Source organism: Arachis hypogaea, chromosome 10, assembly GCF_003086295.3.
Source record: "Arachis hypogaea cultivar Tifrunner chromosome 10, arahy.Tifrunner.gnm2.J5K5, whole genome shotgun sequence".
Taxonomy (NCBI): Eukaryota; Viridiplantae; Streptophyta; class Magnoliopsida; order Fabales; family Fabaceae; genus Arachis; species Arachis hypogaea.
Window position 1 is genome coordinate 97,749,158 of NC_092045.1, and position 7,081 is coordinate 97,756,238.

General features: G+C 38.9%; 1 non-coding gene across 1 annotated transcript; it reads right to left on the reverse strand.

The window, feature by feature from the left end:
- Nucleotides 1-6,511: 6,511 nt before the first annotated feature.
- Nucleotides 6,512-6,619, reverse strand: LOC112718568 (small nucleolar RNA R71). The gene has a single exon (XR_003160902.1). It is a non-coding gene; the product is annotated as a small nucleolar RNA R71 (small nucleolar RNA).
- Between the last annotated feature and the right edge of the window lie 462 nt (nucleotides 6,620-7,081).

The window sequence follows — 7,081 nt, forward strand, 5'->3', positions numbered from 1 at the left end:
TTCAATTACCTCTACCTTAGCTTGATCTACCTCTATTCTCTTGTTTGAAATTTTGTGCCTAAGGACAATTCCTTCAGTCACCATAAAGTGACATTTCTCCCAGTTTAAAACCAGGTAAGTCTCTTGGCACCTTTTTAGAACAAGTGCTAGATGGTCAAGACAGCAGCTGAATGAGTCTCCAAATACTGAAAAGTCATCCATGAAGATTTCTAGAAAATTTTTTACCATATCAAAGAAAATAGAGAGCATGCATCTCTGAAAGGTTGCAGGTGCATTACACAGATCAAATGGCATCCTTCTATAGGCAAATACTCCAGATGGACATGTGAATGCTATTTTTTCTTGATCCTGAAGATCTACTGTAATTTGGTTGTAACCTGAATAGCCATTCAAAAAGCAGTAGTAATCATGACCTGCCAGTCTTTCTAGCATATGGTCTATGAATGGTAAAGAAAAATGATCCTTTCTGGTGGCTGTATTGAGTCTTCTGTAGTCAATACACATACGCCACCCTGTAACTGTTCTTGTAGGAACCAGTTCATTTTTTTCATTGTGAACCATTGTCATGCCACCCTTCTTGGGGACTACTTGGATAGGTCTTACTCAGGGGCTATCAGAAATAGGATAAATAATCCCAGCCTTTAGTAATTTAGTGACCTCTTTCTGCACTACCTCCTTCATGGCTGGATTCAGCCGCCTTTGTGGTTGAACCATTGGCTTGGCATCATCCTCCAATAGGATCTTGTGCATACATCTAGCTGGGCTAATGCCCTTAAGATCACTTATGGACCATCCAAGAGCTGTCTTGTGTGTCCTTAGCACTTGAATTAGTGCTTTCTCTTCCTGTGGCTCTAAGGTAGAGCTTATGATTACAGGAAAAGTGTTACCTTCTCTCAGAAATGCATATTTCAGGGATGGTGGTAGTGGTTTGAGCTCGGGTTTAGGAGGCTTCTCCCCTTCCTGAGGAGTTTTCAGAGGTTCTTCTATTTTCTCTGGTTCCTCCAGATCGAGCTGAACATCTTTAAAGATGTCCTCTAGCTTTTTTTCGAGACTCTCAGTCATATTGACTTCTTCCACCAGGGAGTCAATAATATCAACTCTCATACAGTCTTTTGATGTGTCTGGATGCTGCATAGCTTTGACAGTATTCAACTTAAACTCACCCTCATTGACTCTCAGGGTCACCTCTCCTTTTTGGACATCAATGATGGTTCATCCAGTTGCTAGGAAAGGTCTTCCTAGAATGAGAGTTGCACTCTTGTGCTCCTCCATTTTTAGCACTACAAAGTCAGTGGGAAAGACAAATGGCCCAACCTTGACAATCATGTCCTCAATTACGCCTGATGGATATTTAATGGAGCCATCAGCAAATTGGAGGCATATTCTAGTTGGTTTGACTTCTTTAGTCAAGCCAAGCTTTCTGATAGTAGATGCAGGTATTAGGTTGATACTTGCTCCAAGATCACATAGAGCTGTCTTGGTACAAGTACCCTCTAATGTGCATGGTATCATAAAGCTTCCGGGATCTTTAAGCTTCTCTGGTAAGCTTTTCAGAATGACTGCACTGTATTCTTTAGTGAGGAAAACTTTTCAGTTTCTCTCTAATCCTTCTTATAACTTAAGATCTCTTTCATGAACTTAGCATAAGAGGGTATTTGCTCAAGTGCTTCTGCAAACGGAATCTTGATTTCAAGAGTCATGAGATAGTCTGCAAAGCGAGCAAATTGTTTATCCTATTCCGCTTGGTGGAGTTTCTGAGGATAAGACATCTTGGCTTTATATTCCTCAACCTTAGTTGCTGCAGGTTTATTTCCTACAGAGGTGGTTGGAGAAGCCTTCTTAGAGGGGTTACTATAAGCACTTGCAGGTGTCTGATCCCTCATTGGCGTTTGAACGCCAGGACTGGGGGGTGGATGGGCGTTTAACGCCAGATTTTCCCCTTTTCTGGCGTTTGAACGCCAGAACTGGACATGGACTGGGCGTTTAACGCCAATTTTCCCACTTTTTGGCGTTTGAACGCCAGAAGTGGGTATCCACTGGGCGTTTAACGCCAATTCTTGACCCTTTTCTAGCGTTTGAACGCCAGAAGTATTCCTCTCTGGGCTCTTACTGTCCTCAAAGGGATTTTAGGCAGTGATTTGCTTATCCTCTGTCAATTGTTCCTTTCTTGGCTTTTTGCTGCTTTGATTTGAGGTATTTAATGTCTTCCCACTCCTTAAATGAACAGCTTGGCACTCTTTTGTTATCTATTTGGATAACTGCTGTTTTGTCTGATTCAATTATTTTTCCATATTCTGGTTAGCATCTTTGGTTTCTTGTAGCATTTCTTTGAATTTTGCTAGCTGTTTTGTTAGAAAACATAATTGCTGATTGAGTTCAGCAACTTGTTCTAGAGGACTAAGTTCGGTGGAAACTGCCTTAGCCTCTTCTTTCATGGAGGACTCACTACTTAAGTACAGATGCTGATTTTTAGCAACTGTATCTATGAGCTCTTGAGCTTATTTAATTATTTTTCTCATGTGTATAGATCCACCAGCTGAGTGGTCTAGAGATATCTGGGCTTTTTCTGTAAGCCCATAGTAGAAGATGTCTAACTGCACCCACTCGGAAAACATTTCAGAGGGGTACTTCCTTAGCATCTCTCTGTACCTCTCCCAGGCATCATAGAGAGATTCATCATCCTCTTGTTTGAAGCCTTGGATGTCCAGCCTTAGCTATTGATGAGCGGATAATTTATACGCTTTTTGGCATTGTTTTTAGTATATTTTTAGTATGTTTTAGTTAGTTTTTAGTATATTTTTATTAGTTTTTAGTTAAAATTCACTTTTCTGGACTTTACTATGAGTTTGTGTTTTTTTCTGTGATTTTAGGTATTTTCTGGCTGAAATTGAGGGACCTGAGCAAAAATCTAATTCAGAGGCTGAAAAGGACCGCAGATGCTGTTGGATTCTGACCTCCCTGCACTCGAAGTAGATTTTCTTGAGCTACAGAGACCCAATTGGCGCGCTCTCAACAGCGTTGGAAAGTAGACATCCTGGGCTTTCCAGCAATTTATAATAGTTCATACTTTGCCTGAGATTTGATGGCCCAAACCGGCGTTACAAATCAGCTCAAAACTGCCCGGCGTTAAACGCCGGAACTGGCACAAGAATTGGAGTTAAACGCCCAAACTGGCACAAAAACTGGCATTTAACTCCAAGAAGAGTCTCTACACGAAAATGCTTCAATGCTCAGCCCAAGCACACACCAAGTGGGCCCGGAAGTGGATTTTTATGTCATTTACTCATCCTTGTAAACCCTAGGCTACTAGTCCTCTACAAATAAGACCTTTTGCTATTGTATTTTCATCTTGGGATCACTTTAGATCTTTTGATCACTTTAGATCTCTAGATCATCTGGGTAGCTATCTTTAGTCTTATGCTATCTTAGATCATGGGGGCTGGCCTCACGGCCATGCCTAGACCTTGTTCTTATGTATTTTCAATGGTGGAGTTTCTACACACCACAGATTAAGGTGTGGAGCTCTGCTGTACCTCGAGTATTAATGCAATTACTATTGTTCTTCTATTCAATTCAGCTTATTCTTGTTCTAAGATATTCATTTGCACCCAAGAACATGATGAATGTGATGATTATGTGACACTCATCATCATTCTCACTTATGAACGAGTGCCTGACAACCACTTCTATTCTACAAGCAAACAAGGCTTGAATGTTTATCTCTTGGATCCCTTGATCGGAATCGTCGTGGTATAAGCTAGAATTGATGGCGGCATTCAAGAGAATCCGGAAGGTCTAAACCTTGTCTGTGGTATTCTAAGTAGGATTCAATGATTGAATGACTGTGACGAGCTTCAAACTCTTGAAGGCTGGGCGTTAGTGACAGACGCAAAAAAATCAATAGATTCTATTCCAACCTGATTGAGAACCGACAGATGATTAGTCGTGCCGTGACAAGGTGCGTTGAACATTTTCACTGAGAGGATGGGAGGTAGCCACTGACAACGGTGAAACCCTACATATAGCTTGCCATGGAAAAGAGTAAGAAGGATTGGATGAAGACAGTAGGAAAGCAGAGAGACGGAAGGGATAAAGCATCTCCATTCGCTTATCTGAAATTTTCACCAATGAATTACATAAGTATCTCTATCTTTATGCTTTATTCATAATATCATCCATAACCATTTGAATCTGCTTGACTAAGATTTACAAGGTGACCATAGCTTGCTTCATACCAACAATCTCCGTGGGATCGACCCTTACTCGCGTAAGGTTTATTACTTGGACGACCCAATGCACTTGCTGGTTAGTTGTGCGAAGTTATGATAAAGAGTTGAGATTACAATTGTGCGTACCATGTTGATGGCGCCATTGATGATCACAATTTCGTGCACCAAGTTTTTGGCGCCGTTGCCGAGGATTGTTCGAGTTTGGACAACTGACGGTTCATCTTGTTGCTTAGATTAGGTATTTTTCTTTAGAGTTTTAAGAATGAATTCTAGTGTTTCAAGGTGATGTTCTTATCATCACCAAAGCTGATTGATTTTCATCAATTTAGCTCTTGAATGCAATGTCCTGCTGAAGCTTGGCTAGCCATGTCTAATTCCTTTAGACTGAAGCTTTAGACTAACATTGCATGATTCATGGAATTCTCATTAAGAATTTTGATATCTTTATTTTCTTTTCCACTTAATTTTCGAAAAAACCAAAAAAATTACAAAATCATAAAAAAAAAACCAAAAAATATTTTATGTTTCTTATTGAGACACTAGTCTCATTTTAAGTTTGGTGTCAATTGCATGTTTCTATTCTTCTTGCATTTTTCGAATTCATTCATGTGTCTTCATTGATCTTCAAGTTGTTCTTGACGATTTACTTGCTCTGATCTTTAAATTCTCTTGTCTTGAGTGTTTTGTTGTTTCTCATATGCATTCTCAACTTGTTAGTGTCAATAGTATACAAACTTTTAAGTTTGGTGTCTTGCATGCATTGTTTATTTGATTTCAGTTGCATTTTGATTATGTCTCATTATTAAAAATCCAAAAAATTTTTAATTTGTGTCTTTTCAAGTCAATAATACAAAGAATTGAAGATTCAAAACATACTGCAGAGGAATTACACAGAAAAAGCTGGGCGTTCAAAATGCCCAGTGAAGAAGGAAAACTGGCGTTTAAACGCCAGCCAGGGTGCCTGGCTGGGCGTTTAACGCCCAAAAGGGGTGAGTTTTCGGCGTTAAACGCCAGAATGTGCACCATTCTGGGCGTTTAACGCCAAGATGGCACAAGAGGGAAGATTCTGTTTTTAATTCAAATTTTTTTTCAGGTTTTCAAATTTTTTCAAAATCAAATCTTTTTCAAATCATATCTTTTTAATCAAATCTTTTTCAAAATCAATTTCTTTCCATTTTCAAAAATACTTGCTATCAATTAATGATTTGATTCAACATTTCAAGTTTGTTGCCTTTTCTGTTGAGAAAGGTTTAATGTTTGAATCATATCTTTTCTTGTTAGCCAAGTCATTAGTTTTTAAAATCAAATCTTTTTAAATTGTTTTTCAAATCATATCTTCTCAACCATATCTTTTTAAAACTATATGTTTTCAATCATATATTCTTCTCACATCTTTTTCAAAATAGTTTTCAATCATACCTTTTTGATTTCTAACTTCAAAATCTTTTTCAACAATCACTTGATTTCTTTTCCACTCTTAGTTTTCGAAAATCTATTAGTGTTTTTCAAAATGTTTTTAAAATCTCTTACTTAATTTTCGAAAATTTCTTCCCCTCTTCTCACATCCTTCTATTTATGGACTAACACTACTCCTCAATGCACAATTCGAACTCCATCTTTCCTTGATAAGTTTGAATTTTCTACCTCTTCCTTCTATTTTTCTTTTCCTCTGACACCTCAAGGAATCTCTATAATGTGACATAGAGGATTCCATATTTTCTTGTTTTCTTTTCTTTCATATGAGCAGGAGCAAAGACAAAAGCATTCTTGTTGAGGCTGACCCTGAATCTGAAAGGACCTTGAAGCGAAAGCTAAGAGAAGCTAAGGCACAACTCTTTGTAGAGGACCTAACAGAAATCTTCAAAGAAGAAGAACCCATGGCAGCCGAAAATAACAACAATGCCAACAATGCAAGGGAGGTGCTGGGTGACTTTACTGCACCTACTCCCGACTTCTATGGGAGAAGCATCTCTATCCTTGCCATTGGAGCAAACAACTTTGAGCTTAAGTCTCAATTAGTTTCTCTAATGCAATAGAATTGCAAGTTTCATGGACTTCCATTGGAAGATCCTCATCAGTTTCTAGCTGAGTTCTTGCAAATCTGTGACACTGTCAAAACCAATGGGGTTGACCCTGAGGTCTACAGACTTATGCTATTCCCTTTTGCTGTAAGAGACAGAGCTAGGATATGGTTGGACTCACAACCTAAAGAAAGCATGAACTCTTGGGAAAAGCTAGTCAATGCCTTCTTGGCAAAGTTCTTTCCACCTCAAAAATTGAGTAAGCTTAGAGTGGAAGTCCAAACCTTTAGACAAAAGGAAAGTGAATCCCTCTATGAAGCTTGGGAAAGATACAAACAATTGATCAAAAAGTGTCCTTCTGACATGCTTTCTGAATGGAGCATCATAGGTATCTTCTATGATGGTATGTCTGAACTGTCCAAGATGTCATTGGATAGTTCTGCTGGAGGCTCTCTTCATCTGAAGAAGACGCCTGCAGAAGCTCAAGAACTGATTGAAATGGTTGTAAATAACCAATTCATGTACACTTCTGAAAGGAATCTTGTGAACAATGGGACGAATCAGAAGAAAGGAGTTCTTGAGATTGATACTCTGAATGCCATATTGGCTCAGAACAAAATATTGACTCAGCAAGTCAATATGATTTCTCAAAGTCTGTTTGGAATGCAAGCTGCACCAGGCAGTACTAAGGACGCTTCATCTGAAGAAGAAGCTTATGATCCTGAGAACCCTTCAATGGAAGAGGTGAATTACATGGGAGAACCCTATGGAAACACCTATAATCCTTCATGGAGAAATCATCCAAATCTTTCATGGAAGGATCAACAGAGA